Here is a 20,118-nt window from a genome sequence, read left to right on the forward strand (position 1 = left end):
GAGTGAAAATGCAATTGCCACACTGGAAGGATGGGATGTCATCCAGAGGGACCTGGACAAGCTGGAGAAGTGGGCCTCTGTGAATCTTGCAAAGTTCCTCAAGGTCAAGTGCAAGGTCCTACACACAGGTTGGGGCAATCTGTGGTTTCAATACAGGCTGGGGGAGGATGTGACTGAGAGCAGCCCTGCAGAGAAGGACTTGGGGGTGCTGATTGACGAGAAGCTTTACATGAGATGGCAGTGCATGCTTGCAGCCCAGAAGGCCAACTGTATTCTGGGATGCATCAAAAGGAGTGTGGCCAGCAGATTGAATGAGGTGATTCTTCCTCACTGCTCCACTGTCATGAACCCCCCAACTTGGACTATTGTGTCCAGTTCTGGAATCTTCAACATAAGAAGACATGGATATGGACCTGTTGGAATGGATCCAGAGGAGGGCTACAAGGATGATCAGAGGGCTGGAGCACCTCTCATATGAGGACAGGCTGAGAGAGTTGGGGTTGTTCAGCCTGAAGAAGAGAAGGCTCCAAGGAGACCTTATAGCTGCCTTCCAGTACCTGAGGGGGAGGTACAAGAAAGTTTGTGAGGGCATGTAGTGATAGGATGTTTACAAGGGCATGTAGTGATAGGATGAGAGGTAGTGGCTTTGAATTGTAGAGGGGAAGATTTAGACTAGACACTAGGAAGAAATTCTTCATGATGAAGGTGGTGAGACATCAGCAGAGGTTGCCCAGGGAAGTTGTGGATGCTCCCTCCCTGGAACTGTTCAAGATTAGGTTTGGATGTGGTCTTGAGAAGCCTGGTCTAGTGGGAACTAGACAATCTTTGAGGTCACTTCCAACTCAAACCATTCTATTATTGTATGATTAAATTCAAATATTATATAAATATTTTATATGTATATGTTTATGTATATATAAAATCATTTTTTTTCTTACTCAAACAAGCTTCCAAAATCCCACAGCAAATTGACATAGCCAATGACATTCCTAGAAAAATACTCTGAATCACATATGTGCTGTTGAAAGTCCTATTCTGTCTTTTTCAATGTGTGATTGCCAAAGCCCTATTCACTACGTGCTAATTCTGGGCTCATTTAGTTCTAACATTCAAGATTTGCCATTCTTCTTGTACTTCCTATTTACATAAATTAACCATCCAAAAGCAGAAGTAACATCACATGACTTATGAAACCAGTCAACACATTCTGAATTACTAATATTTATGGGAACTTCTTCATGCACTAAACACGAAAGAGAAAATTACACATAGAAATTAATGAATATTTGTGAATACCTTTCAGTGGTGAATTTGACAAGCCATTTGCAAACAACATGCAAAAGAAGCAATGAATGTTAATGAATATTAATTAGTACTCATTCTTTTGTCTGACATACACACACTCTCTCCCCTATTCAATTCAGTAAGGTAGCAGAGTTGAACCAGATGGCAAAATTTGGTTCACAATATGGGTTGCAATTGGTATTTTTATTCATACAGAGCCATATTGTAATGTGCTCTCTAGTAGTGCATTGACAGAACATGTAGATATGCTCCAGCTACAGCAAGAGAGGTCAAAATGATACACATTGTTTGAACCTGCAAGAATTTTGGCTGGGCTATTTTCTGAAAAGCTCATCCAAACTTTTAGGCAGATAGGCAAGAAAAAGGTGGTAAAATAAACTTCCCAATTCCTTTCATCCTGACAAAATGCTGCTTGTGACATTATCATAAAACCTGTTTAAGTTAACGGGGGAAATTCCATTTAAGAAAATCTGTGCTTTTAGAAACACCCTGACTATTTCATGCAGTCACAGAATCATAGAATTATTTTGGTTGGAAAAAACCTTTAAGGTCATCAAGTCAAATCATAAACCTAACACTGCCAAATCCACCACTAAACCGTATGCCTAAGTACCACATCTAAACACCTTTTAAGTACCTCCCCGGGCAGCCTGTTCCTGTGCTGGACAATCCTTTCAGTGAAGTAATACTTCCTAAGCACTAGCCTAAATCTCCCCTTGTGCAACTTGAGGCCATTTCCTCTAATCCTAGTGCTTGTTACCTAGGAGGAGAGACCAACACCCACCTTATTACAACCTCCTTCCAGGCAGTTATAGGGAGCAATAAAGTCTCCCCTCAGCCTCTTCTTCTTCAGACTAAACAGCCTCACTTCCCTCAGCTGCTCCTTATAGGACTTGTTCTCTCAACCCTTCACCAGTTTCATTGAATTTCTTTGCAGATGGCTCCAGAGCCTCCATGTCTCTCTTGTAGTGACAGATCCAAATTTGAACACGACATTTGAGGTGTGGCCTCACCACTGCCAAGTCGAGGAGGACAATTACTGTCTGAATGCTGCTGACCACACTTTCTGATACCAGCCAGGATGCTATTGGCCTTCTTGTTCACCTGGGCACACTGCTAGCTTGTATTTGGCTGGCTATTGACGAACACCTCCAGGTCCTTTTCTACCAGGTAGCTTTCCAGCCACACTTCCCCAGGCCTAGAGCATTGAATGGGGTTATGTGTCTGAGGTGTAGGAGCCAGCACTGAGCCTTGTTGACCATCATCCAGTTGGCCTCAGCCCACTGATTCAGCCTGTCCAGAGCCTGCCTTCCTTACCTCAAGCACATCAGCACACCCACACATCTGCAACGTTACTGAGCAAGCACTTGATGACCTCGTTCAGATCATTGATAAAGATTGTAAACAGAACCAGCCCCAACACTGAGCCCTGGGGAACACCACTTGTGACTGGCCACCAACTAGATTTAACTCCATTCACCACAACTCTTTGGGTCCAGCCACCCAGGCAGCTCTTTTACCCAGAAAGGAGAACGCCTATCCATGCTATAAGCAGACAGTTTTTCCAGGAGAATGCTGTAGGAAATGGTATCCAAGGCTTTATTAAAGTCTAGGAGGACAACACCCACAGGCTTTTCCTCGTGCATTAAGTGGATTACTTTATCATAGAAGGAGATCAGTTTAGTCAGGCAGGACCTGCCTTTCTTGAACCCATGCTGACTGGGGCTGATAAGTTGGTTGTTCTGTAAGTGCCTGGTGTGGCACTCAAGACTATCTGCTCCATAACATTCCCCAGCACTGAGGTCACACTGTCAGCCACTGTATTTCCCCAGACCTTCCTTCTAGCCCTTCTTGTTGGTGAGCATCACATTTCCTAGCCTCCAGTCAACTGAGACCTTCCTTGACAGTCAAGACTGCTGACGAAAGATGGGAAGTGTCTGCGGGTGTACGTCCACCAGCTGCCTCAGGTGGATCTCATGCAGCTCCACATCCTTGTGTATGTCTAAGTGGTCAGCAAAGAGTGAGCCATTTCTTCTTGGATTATGGGGGCTTCATTCTGCTCTCCATCCCTTTCCTTCATTCCAGGGGCCTGGGTACCTAGAGAACAACTGGTGTTAAAATTAAAGACTGAGGCAAAGGAAAAATTAAGTACCTGAGCCTTTCCCTTATCATTTGTCACTAAGTTGCTCTCTCACATCCCATAAAGGATGGAGATTCTACTTTGCCTGCCTTTTGTTGTTAATGTATTTATAGAAACATTTTTTAGTGTCTTTTATTGCAGTAGCCAGAAAAAGTTCTATTTGGATGGTTGGCCCTTCTAATTTTCTCCCTGCATAACCTCACATCTTTGTAGTCCTACCTTTTTTTTCTAAGTTCCAGCCAGAGTTCTCTGTTTAGCCAGTCTTTTTCCCTCCTGGCTTGTCTTCTATCACACAGGGACAGCCTACTGTTATGTCTTTAGGACTTTTTTCTTGAAGAATGTCCAGCCTTCCTGGAATTCTTTGTCCTGAAAATGATGTAAGCAAACTATCTCTGGTGAGCAGGTGTAGAAAACAACCTGTAGATCAGAGAATCTTCTTGGAACCTGCAGGCTGAATCTGAGAACAGTTTAGGTAATGGGAATCCTCCACCTTCCCATAAGAATATATTATTAGTATTTTCTGAACATTTTCTATCGATGGGTTGTATTTGTCCTGATTTCATTATAAGCAGAAGGAAAGATTAACAGAAGATATCAGTGAGCCATTCCTGTTTGTTTTAGCTGAGTTTTCAACTAAAATAATGAAGACTACATTTAATGAAAAGCCACTGAAGTTAGCTTGTGTTTATCCTGTATTTTTTTGTTCCTTGTTTGAGGATATACAGAAAGGTTACATATTTTTCTAAAAGTAGTAGTAGTTTGTACACCAAAACATTCTGGATATAAACTAAGAATTGAAAGTCGAAAGATCTCTTTTTGTTGCAAAAGAAGGCAGCTAGAGAGGTTTTAAGATGCTTCCGCCTCAGACTTTTAAACAAACAGTTTTAATGTATATTTGGGTTTGTTTTATTTTATGTTTCATTACAGTATCAAAAAGCTCATATTTTAGGAAAACACCTGGCTTTTGACACCTGCAGGGTAATTCTCACATTCCCCTGTCACTCTTAGTCAGGCTTTTGGTTTAGGAAGGTAGAAATGGGAAGAAAAGGAATCTTACTTTCTGAAATCCAGGACATAGTCAAGCTCTAACTCCATTTTTTTTTTTTCTCTTCTAACTTTCAAACCTAACAACACTGTTAATATTGTTGTTCTCTTGTGTTGTGTGTTTGAGGTTACCTACACTAACTTTTCAGCAAGAAGGTAACACTTCAATAACCCTGTATCCCATGGGCTTGTAACTCTGTCATGCCTGGTCTCAGATCTGGTTCAGTTTCCTCTAATGATTAGTCATGTTCTCTGGCAGAACATCTTCAATGTCTTTGAGAGATCAAATGCAGGATGCCTAAATGAAAACCTTCAGACACTCAGGTTAATAGAAACTGCACAGTCTGAAATCTGGGATACATATCAGCATTCACGTAGTCAGATTTTTCATTATCAACTTTACCTGTAATTCCCTAGTTGTTAATGTTTGTACTGAGGTGAACAGAATAGTCTTAATTCCAACTAGAATTTACAGGTCTGATTCTGATATTTTACACTTTTTTTAATGATCTTTTAAAGAATCAGTGTAAGTGACAGTAATATTCGTCATACAATTTCCTCTTGCAGATTCAGTCCAACAACTATGCGTATCAGACCAATAATATTAGAAGAAATAGTTTAAAAAAAGATTAAAATGCAAGCCTTGGTTCAAGAGATGTGCAAATGTCTCAGGTTGTTAAACATGTGCAGGAAACTGTGAGTACTACTTTGTAGACACCAGACATTCAGAAGGAACATTTTAAAATTTACTACATCACTAAGAAATAATAAAAAAAATACATAAAACTAGATAACCTCAAGAAACAATTAAAGAATCAGGACTTGAGCCCAGTCCTTCTGTCAAACTCTTGATCTTACATTACAATAGTTAGCAGAGTTAATGAGCAACAAGTAGTGATGGTCAAAACCAAGCTTCCTTATTTATTATTGAATGCTGCAATGGAAATATTTGCATGTTTATTTCAGTGAAAGTTTCAACGACTTTTCTCTGTATTGAAGGAAAAGATGAATATTTTAGCATGTTGGGGGAAAAAAGTCAAATGATTCTATTTATTTAGTTTACAGTATAAATAGAAAAATATTCTAAAAACACACATCATGGAATCTTTATAACTTCTAAGAGTTGAGTGCAGAGTGGAGGGAAATCACAGACTTTGAACCACCACAAGTTGTATCACATATTACATTTATTGTGAGACAGCACTTCTAGAGAGTTTGAAGTTCTCTACATTGACCCTTCAATTACAAAACAGATGAGATTTAGTCTCAAATTAGAGTTCCAGATCAAATGATACAGAAAATTTTGAATTCTACTGATTTCGTTTTTCAATGAAAAGTGGTATTCAAACCTGAACTAATTTGTGAAATCGCACACTTCTGAGACAGAGTTGAAATAAAAAATAAGGCAGCAAGAAATATGAAATATAAACAAGATGGTAGTATTCCTAAAACTAAATTACACTTATAACATATTTAGCTATTTCAATGCCTTGCAAAATCCATGTTACCATAGTAAGATATATTTTTAGAATTAAGATTATAAACTATCTTCAAGCCCAGTTTTCCCTAGAACTTAAAATTCTCCTAGAATATTTCTGTAGACATTTCCTTGCAACACTTATATTTCTTAAAATGTTTAAGATCTACTCTGTTACGACAATTGCATTTATTTCACTTTGTGGGGTATATTGTAGCTCATTTTTGCAATGCAGCATATACTGTAATCAAAATTTCTTTTACCTCTCTAACATGGTTTATTTATTGTTACATTAGACAAGAACTAATACAGAATTAAAACATCTCTACAGATAACATTAAATGTGGCTTTTTTTCTACTGAATGACTTCTTAAGATTTAAATTTCTATATTGATTTACTGGAACCTTAACAGCCATTCTCAATATTAAAAAGCAAAATATAGAAATGCAACATTTGAACCATTAGTAAATAAACTGTTAGACTAAGGAAGAAGTATATCAGATTTTCAGGTCAGACAAAACCTAGATGGAGAGCTGAACTTAAGAGATTTTTACATATGTTCAAAAAAACCATGACAGTGTGTCCAGCAGCAGAACTAATGCATTTTTTTTTTTTAATTTTTTTTTTCCAGAGGGAGAGGATTCAGGGCTCAGTACTGGGTCCAGCTCTGTTCAATGTCTTTATCAATGACCTGGATGAAGGCATCGAGTGCACCCTTAGCAAGTTTGCAGATGACACTAAGCTGGGAGGAAGTGTCGACCTGCTGGAGGGTAGGGAGGCTCTGCAAAGGGATCTGAACAGGCTGGACCGCGGGGCTGAGACCAATGGCATGAGGTTTAACAAGGCCAAATGCCGGGTCCTGCACTTGGGGCACAACAACCCTATGCAGCGCTACAGACTGGGGGAAGAATGGCTGGAGAGCTGCACAGAAGAGAAGGACCTGGGGGTGCTGGTTGACAGCCGACTGAACATGAGCCAGCAGTGTGCCCAGGTGGCCAAGAAGGCCAATGGCATCTTGGCTTGTATCAGAAATGGGGTCACCAGCAGGTCCAGGGAGGTTATTCTCCCTCTGTACTCAGCACTGGTGAGACCGCATCTCGAGTACTGTGTTCAGTTCTGGGCCCCTCACCACAAGAAGGATGTTGAGGCTCTGGAGCGTGTCCAGAGAAGAGCAACAAAGCTGGTGAGGGGGCTGGAGAACAAGTCTTATGAGGAGCGGCTGAGAGAGCTGGGGTTGTTTAGCCTTGAGAAGAGGAGGCTGAGGGGAGACCTTATTACTCTCTACAACTACCTGAAAGGAGGTTGTGGAGAGGAGGGAGCTGGCCTCTTCTCCCAAGTGACAGGGGACAGGACTAGAGGGAATGGCCTGAAGCTCCGTCAGGGGAGGTTCAGGTTGGATATCAGAAAAAAATTCTTCACAGTAAGAGTCATTGGGTACTGGAACAGGCTGCCCAGGGAGGTGGTCGAGTCGCCTTCCCTGGAGGTGTTTAAGGAACAGGTGGATGAAGTACTTAGGGACATGGTTTAGGGAGTGTTAGGAACGGTTGGACTCGATGATCCAATGGGTCCTTTCCAACCTTGTGATTCTGTGATTCTGTGATTAAAAGGCCAGATCTTTCATGTCCTTGTCCTGGTTTCACACATATGGTCAAAACATATTCATGAGATAATAATAAGATTGATTGTCTTTTATTGTTATCAGGAATAAAGAAGAAATTCAGGTCCTGTAAGTTTTCAAAAGGAACAGAAACCTACATAATGTGTATAGAGATTGTTCTCTATGATACTACAGGCAACATGCAGAAATATACAGGAAATACAACACTAGGTGTATTGCAGAATATCCTCTCAGCCTGTTGAAGACATCTGTTTATCCAACAAATCCACACATTCCCCTATTTCAGATGAAGAGGCTGATCTTGTTGTGGAGCTCTGGGCCACTCCAAAGAAGAACCGGACCATCTAACATCCCTAGGCAGCATCAGAGTATGCATGTCATAATCCACGTTAGAAACACTGAACAGGCAGATCATCTAGCATGGAGAACACTCCAGGTGAAAAATGCCTGTTTCTCTAAACGATCATCTCTTAGGAGAAATTTCAGATACAAAGCACACTCGTATGCTCAATATGCAATGTTCTATGCAAATACTGCTTTACAACTGAATATAAATGAGATTATCAACAGATGCATCAATTTGTATTAGTTCATCTGAACTAAAAAAAAAATATGTATTCTCAAAATACATGGGACATTTTAAGGCACAATTATTCATAATTAACAGAGAATCCAGACTGCATCTTCAGCTGTAATACCTTCATAAAACCTCATAGCCTTATTCATTCTGTGCATAAAGAGCCAAGAAACACAAAATTCAACATTTGTAGAAAGTGTCTGTTTGCAGAAGCAGGAGCAACTTTCTTATTGGAAATGTTCTTTCTCCATAATCACATACAGTGCACTTTGTAACAAACATAGAAGTTTACTGCTTTCCTCTCCTAGAGTCAGTGTAGAAGGAACACAGATAGAATTGAATTAGCCATAGATTGTTTTTCCATATTGTGCATGGTAAAAAGGAATGTTTCCATCAGTTGTGTACCCTGCCACATATGACCTGTCAGAAAATGAAAATACAAAAGTAGCACAATGTCCTAATCACTGAAACATTGCATGAGCATAACTAAAGGAGAATATTGGTAAAAAGGATCATTGTTAGCCATGATCGTTTATTTTGAAAAAGAATTTGAGCTTACATCTCGGCTTTAAAAAGAGAATTAAAAGAGAATGAGACTAAAATCAAGTCTTATTGTGTAACTTAAACATCCTTTGGATGGAATTTTAATTTGAAACCTTTTAAGAACCTTAGAGAAAAAAAAGTAGCACCATTGAAATTCTCTCTTGCTCTGTTTAATTTTTATAGACACATGAACAACTGAGACATCAGGTGGCGGAGGTTTTCCTAAGTGCTATCTAGCAAGCAAAAATTGATGAGAAAAACAGTAATCAATCAAAAGTCTTGCAGCCCAAATCCAGTATTATTTGCTGAAAGATGTGAAAATTTGTCATTGTTGGTTTTTTTCCTGGTGATATTTTTAAAATGTCTCAATAAATTAAAAAGCATTCCCTTGTATATAAGACAATAAGTCATATTTAAGAAAATTACATTTACGTATTGAGAATAAAATTCAATTGTCATGCATGTGGCAGACTAGACCAGTGTAAGACAATCTGTTCTTTCTTTCCCTCTGTGTCTTCTATCATCTACACAGAGAAGAGAAAAATAGTCAAAAAATCAACACTGCAGGGACTATAATATCCTCAGTGTCTACATAGAGGAATTTGAAGATCATCCAAGCTTGTTCAGGTAAATATACTATGTGGGAAATTGTACTTGAGCAGTGTATGCATATCTGTGTATAAAAACGCAATTTTCGCTACTTACATCTACACCCATTTTGGAGTCCAGTTAGTAGTTTCCCTAAATTCAAGTCTTACCATTTATACATTCACAGCCAATAGATGTTGAACATTTATCACATTAACATTATAAGGAGCGGAGTCTTCAGAGTGCTAAGGTTTAATTTGTTTTCTGCTGAATGAAGAATTTTTATAAAAACAAGAGCTTGCGGAACTCTTTCAGTGCAGTGTTAATCTTTCACACAAATAGTGTATCAAAATTAAATTAACGTCTGAATTTTGAGACAGTTTTAAGTGTTAGCCATCAAAACGAGAAACAAATATTTTGTCAGTGTATCAGGAACAACACACCTTTTCTTGGTCAGGTATTTAGATAATTTTGAAGTCATCTCAAATGTGAAATAACTAGTGTGCCCACAAATATTCTATAAAGCAATGCCTGAGGACCTAATGTACCAGAGGTGGAAAAGTGGAACATTACCCCTTGAAAATTACAAGGGCATTGGAGGGGTATGCAGAGAGGCAGTTGCAGATGACACTAAGTTCAGTGCGAAAGTTGACATTCCAGAGGGAAGTGGTACTCCTCAGGAAGACTTTGAAGTTCATTGGAGATAAATGTAAGATCTTGCACCTGGGAATAGATAGCCATGGAGTGCAGCTCAGACTTGTTCCACCTGGTTGGAGAGCAGCTCTGTGGAGGAGGACCTGGGAGGTCGTGGTGGACAACAGGCTCCACTTGAGTGATCAGTCTGCTGTAGCAGCAAAGAATGCCAACAAGATGCCGGGCTGCATCAAGAAGGACATCACTAGCAGAGATAAAGAAGTCGTTATCCCACTCTACTCAGCACTTGTCAGACACACCTGTAGTACTGCATCTGGCTTTGCCCCCTGCTATACAAAAAAGATGCAGACAGGCTGGAGAGGGTCCAGAGAAGGGCCACTAAGATGACGAGAGAACTAGGAAACCTTCCATATGTTGTAGGGCTGAAAGGACTTGGTTTATTCAGCCTTGAGAGGAGAAGGCTTAGGGCAGACCTTACTACCATGTACCAGTACATAAAGGGTGTCTACCAAGAGAGTAGAGACTTCTTTTTTACAAGGAGTCCTGTGGAAAAGACAAGGGGTATTGGGTATACATTGCTTTTGGAAAGATTCTAATTGGATTGCTGAAGAAAATTTTTCACTGAGAACTGTTAAACATTGGAATAATCTCCCCAGGGAAGTGGTAGATTCCTTCACACTGGACACTTTAAAGTCTCAGCTTGACAGGGTTCTGGGCCACATCATTTAAACTGTATATTACCTTAAATGTTAGACCAGATTATCCCTGAGGTCCCTTCTAGCCTGGCATTCTGTGATTCTATGACTCTGTGATAAAGTCATCTACACAGATATTTTTCTTACTATAAGATGACCTTCACCATAATATGAAGAAGTCATATCTGACTATTCTTATTTCTTTTATTTTTAAACAAAGGGTGCTGCTGTATTAAAGGTAATAAAACATTAGTCAGTGCAAAATGGCTGTTGACTTTGGGGTTAGTTGATATTGTTATATTATGTATCACCTAAAATCTTTGGACCAGATAATCCTAGAGGTCCCTCCCAACCTGTCGTTCTATGATTCTATGACTCTAATTCAAACAGCTCATTGTGTCGTGCGAAGAAGTTATTCTTTCCTAAATAGTATTACTTGTCTCCAGAAAAACAGCTGAATGAACGTTTTAATATTCTTCAAGAATGACAGCTGTAATAGAAACCACAATAAATTGCTGGTAGAAGGCCTGCAGGGTATCAGTATTAATAACTTTAAAAATCAGGAGGGAAAGAATATTAGTAGCATTACTTCCTAACTTCACAAAGGAAGCTGTACTTTCAAATACCAGCCAAACAGAACACTCTTGAGAACACTCAAGAATTCATTATGGATAGAAAGATCTCAGGCAATATACGTTTATGTGTGTAAGTCTAGGGAAAGCTGCATTTCTATTTAATCATTAGTACACGTTTTTCATAAAAAGCTCTAGACTTCAATCCAGACATAATCCAGATGGTCCTACTTTATCTACTCTAAATAACTATTTCAATGTAAAGGAAAGGATATTATCTTCAAGTTTTTATTTAAAAAAATCTATTAAATTTCATATTTATGCTGCCAAAATATGTCAGTTTAAAAATTAAAATTTATTTTACTTTTTAATTTTAAAATCCTTTAGCCTTACTGATATGTATCAAGTTAAAAACTTACCCATCATAACAACATTACAAAATCAAGGACTTCAGTTCAAAATCTTAGCAACAATCAGTCTGTTTATATCATGTAATATTGCATTCCCTTGTCAAGGCACAAGAAATTTTAATATCCACTCACTTGATGGAAAATAGTAATCTGATGAGAACTGCCTTTCTGCCTTATTAGGCTGAAGGCAGACAATGCACAAGTCATTAAGCAATATTTTTTAAGCTGAAAACTAATGTACAAACAAAATTGTCAAAACAATTTATGTAACCTTCTATATCTTAACTTGATGTGATGGTGACAGTAAGACATCATCACCACAACAGTACATTGACATTTTTCAGTAGTTACTATAGTATAGATGCACGTTATGCTGTCATTTTTTTTGGTCACAGGAATAACTTTATTGCTGTGTACTTCCCTACAAGTTCTTTCACCATGTAATATCACAGATTCAAATTTAAACTTAAAATGCATTATAGACCAGAGTAATTTGTTATGATCTGTGTCAGACTCCTATTAAACTACTGCTGTCTCAGATGAATAATGCTATTCAGCTCTGAAGGCTTACACAATGTGCATGCCAATACATACAGCTTGCACTATTTATTATAATAGGTATTATAATGAAGCAAGCTACTGCTTACCTGTTTAAGTATTTTTAAAGTCTGACAGGCGAAATGCTGAAAAAAGGAAACTCTGAAGTTTTCCTTTGTTTCATCCCTGCAGCATAGGCGGTCAGATAACGTAGGGAACTGTCACCCTCTGAGGAATCAAAATCAAGTAAACAGATATGGGTCAAGACCTGGACAGAAAAAGAAAGAAAAGCGCTTCACAGAGAATAAGAGAAGATTATCCTAAATATATGAGTTACATGAACAAAGTCATTAGTGTTATTTAAAATAAATCTCCTTGAGAAGTGATTGCACTCTTACACATCCATTTAGTGTAATGAGAAATAAGAAGAATGCTATTTTTGCCTCTTTCATTTTGTCTTTCTTGAAAGATACTAAAAAAACTTCAAGGCTTTTAATGAAGTGTCTCAATATGTCACAAGACATTTATAACTATTTTCTTCCAATTGTGACCTTTTTAAAAATAAATAAAACCCCATCTAGCAGAATGGTAATGTTAAAAGACAATACCACAACCAAAATCCTTTTGTATTATTTACATTTGAGTTTCTTACTGTAAGGAAATCTGCATGTGTGTAATAGCAGGTTTTCTATAGAAACAGATAAGAGCCAAAAAAAATTTCAACCCAAAACTTGAGGAATATAAGAGAAGTAAGAGTTAAGTATTTGTCATGTGTGCTGAATCACTAATATTTTCAAAATCTTTACAGATGCTTTATCTTAAAGCAGTGTTGAAGCCACAGACACTTGCACTGATATTATTATCAACAATATCATGATACTGTTACGTATTTTTAGTATAAAAGTGCTACACTCTTGTTGATTTTCACTAAACTGATTTCTTATGCTATTACCATTTATGCAAAAAAGCTCTGCACACTGTAAGCCTCAGTCTAACTTTAGTTACAAGAATAGATTGTTCTTGTAGTTGAAAAAAAAATTTCAAACTGCCAAGATGCGACATTTAAAGATCTGTTCAGTTGTACTAGATACACACATGCATGCTTGCATACACAAATATAAAGCCTACAGAATTATAGATGGTTTGAAATAATTAATTTTAATTGAAAGCATAAATCAATTCTATTCAAGCACAGAAATACCTTCCTTTTTACTATCGAAAATGAACTAGTAGATAATTAGATGAAACTTGAGTTCGTAGATAAGTATATGCTTTGTTGATTTCACATGGCATTTCAAAGAACAGCAACTGCAGAATTACTGAAAGAATCAAGATTTAAATTTTCTGACATCTTATCAGTAACATGGAGCAATACAGAGATTTACTTACACTAAAACATAAATTGATCTCTTAGACTAGAAGGAAAGAAAAAAAGAATGTATTATTATACATACAATTTTTTTTAGTCAGTGATCATCACTTCAAGGATGCTTATTACTCTCATAAATTATAGGCTATTGTTAAATAAAATAGTAACAGAAATTGACCATAATATGTGTTCAGATTCTAAACCATGTCACTAAGATACATTTCTTAGAGAAAGTTACACAAACTTCCTATTTTTTATCCTCATTTCTGTACAGAAATCATAGACATGAAGCTTGCAATATACTAATGCCTCTGGAATCTGCAGGTTAAGGTCCTATGCAAGTATAAATTTTTATTACTACCTTAAATCTACTATTTTAATTTGTAAATTTATAAATCTAGATGCAGATTTTGTTCTTATACATGTGATATCCCCTCACAAAACTATTTTTCAACTAGGTGATCACTCCATTTATCTTCCACTGTTTAAGAAGCATTTACCATTTCATGAATTACTTCCTTTGTAAAGATACGGACCTGCAAGCTTCCACCTGTATACCGTTGTCTCCAAGAGCAGAGAAAAAACATTAAAAACTACATCAATAGATATACTGGAAAATATTTGCTTAAATGTAACTTTCTATGAATAAGAATGTAAAGGAAAAAAATCATAAAAGGAAATATATAGATATGTGTATATATTACATGACCATTCAAAGCCTCATGGTCTGGTAAACATGGTCTTGCCATTGCTTGTAGCAGAACACACTTGGCATTAACATAGTCCTCAAACACCTTGACATATAGTCAGATTTTAGCTGGACAGATCTCACCTGCGTAGAGACCCACATTAATTAGTAAGTGAGTCAATTCAAAGCTAGTTTATCTTTAGCTTATTTTAGTTTTTGCTTGACTATCTTCAGCAGTGCCATGTAGCAAAATATGTGAATGTAAATAATGAATTAATAAAAATATAGTGGATTACAGGTGTAAGATGACGGCAGAAGCATAAAAATTACAGGCAAAAATTGATACTAGAGGACAAGCCAGTTCTTCAGTGATGGAATAGAATCATTTAAATTGGGAAAGACCATTAAGACCACCAAGTTCAATCAATCACAAACATAACACTGCCAAATCCACCACTAAATCATGTCCCGAAGTACCACATCTAAACATCTTTTAAGTACCTCCCCGGGCAGCCTGTTCCTGTGCTGGACAATCCTTTCAGTGAAGTAATACTTCCTAAGCACTAGCCTAAATCTCCCCTTGTGCAACTTGAGGCCATTTCCTCTAATCCTAGTGCTTGTTACCTAGGAGGAGAGACCAACACCCACCTTATTACAACCTCCTTCCAGGCAGTTATAGGGAGCAATAAAGTCTCCTCTCAGCCTCTTCTTCTTCAGACTAAACAGCCTCACTTCCCTCAGCTGCTCCTTATAGGACTTGTTCTCTCAACCCTTCACCAGTTTCATTGAATTTCTTTGCAGATGGCTCCAGAGCCTCCATGTCTCTCTTGTAGTGACAGACCCAAATTTGAACACGACATTTGAGGTGTGGCCTCACCACTGCCAAGTCGAGGAGGACAATTACTGTCTGAGTGCTGCTGACCACACTTTCTGATACCAGCCAGGATGCTATTGGCCTTCTTGTTCACCTGGGCACACTGCTAGCTTGTATTTGGCTGGCTATTGACGAACACCTCCAGGTCCTTTTCTACCAGGTAGCTTTCCAGCCACACTTCCCCAGGCCTAGAGCATTGAATGGGGTTATGTGTCTGAGGTGTAGGAGCCAGCACTGAGCCTTGTTGACCATCATCCAGTTGGCCTCAGCCCACTGATTCAGCCTGTCCAGAGCCTGCCTTCCTTACCTCAAGCACATCAGCACACCCACACATCTGCAACGTTACTGAGCAAGCACTTGATGACCTTGTCCAGATCAATGATAAAGACGGTAAACAGCCCCAACACTGAGTACTGGGGAATCATAGAATCATAGAATCACTAGGTTGGAAAGGACCCACTGGATCATTGAGTCCAACCATTCCTAACAATCCCTAAACCATCCCCCTCAGCACCTCATCCACCTGTCCTCTAAACACCTCAAGGAAGGTGACTCAACCACCCAGCTGGGCAGCCTGTTCCAGTGCCCAATGATGCTTTCCATGAAATTTTTTTTCCTTATGTCTAGCCTGAACCTCCCCTGGTGGAGCTTGAGGCCATTCCCTCTTGTCCTGTCTCCTGTCACTTGGGAGAAGAGGCCAGCTCCCTCCTCTCCACAACCTCCTTTCAGGTAATTGTAGAGAGCAATAAGGTCTCCCCTCAGCCTCCTCTTCTCCAGGCTAAACAACCCCCACTCTCTCAGCTGCTCCTCGTAAGACTTGTTTTCCAGCCCCCTCACCAGCTTTGTTGCTCTTCTCTGGACACACTCCAGAGCCTCAACATCCTTCTTGTGGTGAGGGGCCCAGAAGTGAACACAGTATTCGAGATGCTGTCACAGCAGTGTTGAGTACAGAGGGAAAATAACCTCCCTGGACCTCCTGATCACGCTGTTTCTGATACAAGCCAAGATGCCATTGGCCTTCTTGGCCACCTGGGCACACTGCTGGCTCATGTTCAGTCAGCTGTCAACCAACACTCCCAGGTCCTTCTCCTCCAGGCAGCTTTCTAGCCAGACTTTTCCTAGTCTGTAGCACTGCACAGAGTTGTTGTGCCCCAAGTGCAGGACCCGGCATTTGACTTTGTTAAACCTCATGCTATTGGTCTCAGCCCAGTGGTCCAGCCTGTTCAGATCCCTTTGCAAAGACTCTCTACCCTCCAGCAGATCCATGCTTCCACCCAGCTTAGTGTCATCCGCAAACTTGCTAAGGGTACACTCAATGCCTTCATCCAGGTCATTGATAAAGACATTGAACAGAGCTGGACCCAGTACCGAGCCCTGAGGAACCCCATTTGTAACCGGTCTCCAGCTGGAGTTAACTCCGTTTACCACCACTCTCCGGGCCCGGCCATCCAACCAGTTTTTAATCCAGGAGAGTGTGCGTCTGTCCAGGCCAGAGGCTGACAGTTTCTGAAGCAGAATGGTGTGAGAAACCGTGTCAAAGGCTTTACTGAAGTCCAAGAAGACTACATCCACAACCTTTCCCTCATCCAGCAGTTGAATCATTTTGTTATAGAAGGCAATCAGGTTAGTTTGGCAAGTCCTGCCTTTCATGAACCCGTGTTGACTGGGCCTGATCACCCAGTTCTCTTGCATGTGCTTCATGATAGCACTCAAGATCCACTAGCTCCTTCAATACTCTTGGGTGGATCTCATCTGGCCACATTGACTTGTGGGTGTCTAGCTGGGCAAACAAGTCTCTAACCGCCTCCTCTTGGATCAGTGGTGCCTCATTCTGCTTTTCTTGCTCCTGGGTTTGTAGACAGACAGAACAATTTTCCTTACTATTAAAGACTGAGGCAGAGAAGACATTAAGTACCTCAGCCTTGTCCTCATCCCCTGTCACTGTTGTTCCTTCTACATCCAATAGGGACTGAATATTCTCCCTAGTCTTCCTTTTATTGTTAATATATTTGTAGAAATAACTTTTTTATTATCTTTCACAGACAGTCAATTTGATTTCTAGTTGGGCCTTGGCCCTCCTGATTTTTTCCCTGCATGATCTCACTTCCTCCCTGTAGTGCACTCAAGACTCATGTCCTTTCTTCCAAAGCTCATAGACATTCCTCTTCTTTTTGATGCCTCTCAAGATCTCCCTACTCAACCAAGCTGTTTTTTCTCCTGCCGGCTCCTTTTCCAGAACACGGGGATGGCTTGCTTCTGAGCTGCTAGGATTTCATTTTTGAAGAGCGTCCAGCCCTCATGGGCTCCCTTGCCCTGAAGGATTGTCTCGCATGGGACTTTGCCAACCAGCCTTCTGAACAGTCCAAAGTCTGCCCTCTGGAAGTTTCATGTGACTGTTCTGCTAATCCCCCTCTTCATCTCACCTAGAACTGAAAACCGTATCATCTCATGGTCGTTTTGTCCCAGGCGTCCTCCAACTGTCTCATCCCCCACAAGGCCTTCTCTGTTCAGAAACAGCACGTCCAGGAGGGCACCCTCCCTTGTCGGCTCACTCACCAGTTGTGTGAGGAAGTTGTCTTCCACGCACTCCAGGACCCTCCTAGACTGCTTCCTTTCTGCTCTATTGTATATTGTACTTCCAGCAGATACCCCGAAGATTGAAGTCTCCCACAAGGACAAGAGGTAGCAATCTAGAGACTACCCCCAGCTGTTTACAGAAGAGCTCATCAGCTGCTTCTTCTTCTTGTCTGGGTGGTCTGTAGCAGACTCCCATCACAATATCTGCCTTCTTGTGGGCTCCTCTGTTTTTAACCCAAAGACAATCAGTCCCTTCCTCACCATAATTGAGCTCAAGGATATCAAAGCACTCTCTAACACAGAGGGCTACCCCGCCTCCTCTCCTACCCTTCCTGTTCCATCTGAAGAGTTTATACCCTCCCACAGCTGCACTCCAGTTATACAAGTCATCACATCACATTTCCGTGATGGCAACAACATCGTAGTTACCTTGCCCTACAACAGCTTCCAACTCCTCCTTCTTATTGCCCACACTACGTGCATTGGTGTAAATGCACTTCAGCTGGGCTGGTGAACCTTCACCCCTCATAAAGGGAATAGAGTTCATTCCCAGTTGACTAGTCCTTGGAATAACTAACGTTACAGTGCCACTTTCATCCTTACTGTCCCCGGGTGTAATCACCCCCAGTTGCTCTGTAGTGGTGTACTTGCCGTCCTCTCCACCACACTGTCTCTCAGTCACTGGAGTCCCAATTCCAGGCTCACTCCCAACTAGTCTGGTCTCATCACCCTCCCCCTTCACATCTAGTTTAAAGCTCTATTTAAGAGCCTAACTAGATTTTTAGTAAGGACTTTAGTCCCCCAGGAGACAAGCGTGTCCCATTCCTAGTAAGAAAGCCTGGGGGTGCGTTGGCCACCCCATGATCAAAGAACCCAAAGCCTCTCTCCTCACACCAGGCTCAGAGCCAGGCATTAATCAAGTGCTTCTCTTTGACCTCCTGCTCCTCATTCCTTAGCGCTGGAACGGAGCTAAACACTACTTGTGCCCCAGAGCCCTCCATCGTTCTCCCTAGAGCCCTGAAGTCTCTCTTAATGGCTTTCAGCTTTCTGCATTGTATGTCATCATTGTTGATTTGAAATACTATCAGAGGGTAATAATCTGTCTCTTTGACCAAAGAAGGAAGTTTTCTAGTTAATCCTTCACTGATGACCCCAGTAAGCAGCAGACCTCCTTGTGGAACATGTCCAGTCTGCTGATGGACAATCTGCAGACAATCTCTTTCTTTTTCTTATTTATGGAGGATATTTTTATGGTTGTCTGAGGATGGCGCAGCCTAGGGAATGTTTCTAGGCTGTGGGAGCCATCTTCTTCATCCTTGGGGATGGGTTCCACCTGCAATGTTTTATATTTGTTCTTCAGGGGCATCTGGGGGTTTGTTGTCTGGGTGAGGGGAGCAGATTTCCTGTGCTGGGCAGGAACTTGCTGCCATTCCCCATCTCTTGTTCCCCCAACCTTGCAGTTTGCAGCTGGGTGTTGCTCAGCTGCACTGGCTCCAGCAGCCTGCTGAGTTTGTGAGAGGGCGCTGCTCCAGTGATCTATCTCCCTCTTACATTCCCTGATGGTCCTTAGTATATTTACCTCCTCCCTCAGCTCTGTCACCATGTGAAGGAGTGGAACATCACTTGGAGGGAACACCACTTGTGACTGGCCACCTACTAGATTTAACTCCTTTCACCACAACTCTTTGGGTCCAGCCACCCAGGCAGCTCTTTTACCCAGAAAGGCGTACGCCTATCCATGCCATGAGCAGACCGTTTTTCCAGGAGAATGCTGTGGGAAATGGTGTCCAAGGCTTTACTAAAGTCTAGGAGGACAACACCCACAGGCTTTTCCTCGTGCATTAAGTGGATTACTTTATCATAGAAGGAGATCAGTTTAGTCAGGCAGGACCTGCCTTTCTTGAATCCATGCTGACTGGGGCTGATCACCTGGTTATCGTGTATGAGATTTGTAATTGATCACAAGATCATCTAGTAAAACATTGTTCATAGAATTGCAATATTAGAAGCTTGGTGAAACAAGTTTTAGGGAAAACAATTAATGAGTAAAGGTAAAACACACCAAGTATTGTAATTTTGGATAAAATGGGGAGATGCGAACAAATGAAGAAAGAGCAAGACACAGTCTGCATCAACAAACACACAAATCACGTAAAGCAGAACTTTACGAGGTAAAGATCACCAGCACCAAGCCCTTCCATCAGGAACCTAAGGATGATGACAACAGAGTACTCACCCCAAAATCTCATGCTGGATGCCAATGACCTTAGAGAAGCAATGAACAAATGGGCATAAAAGTATCTAGAAGAGGTACATAAAAGTAAATGTGGGTATAATAATCTTAGTGGTACATAATCTGGAGCATTAACATAATTCTAACTGGAATAATGATAATTATTGTATTAGCTCATTAATTGAATTAAAATCTTAATAGTAAAATCTTGACTTT

Source organism: Cuculus canorus, chromosome Z, assembly GCF_017976375.1.
Source record: "Cuculus canorus isolate bCucCan1 chromosome Z, bCucCan1.pri, whole genome shotgun sequence".
Classification (NCBI taxonomy): Eukaryota; Metazoa; Chordata; class Aves; order Cuculiformes; family Cuculidae; genus Cuculus; species Cuculus canorus.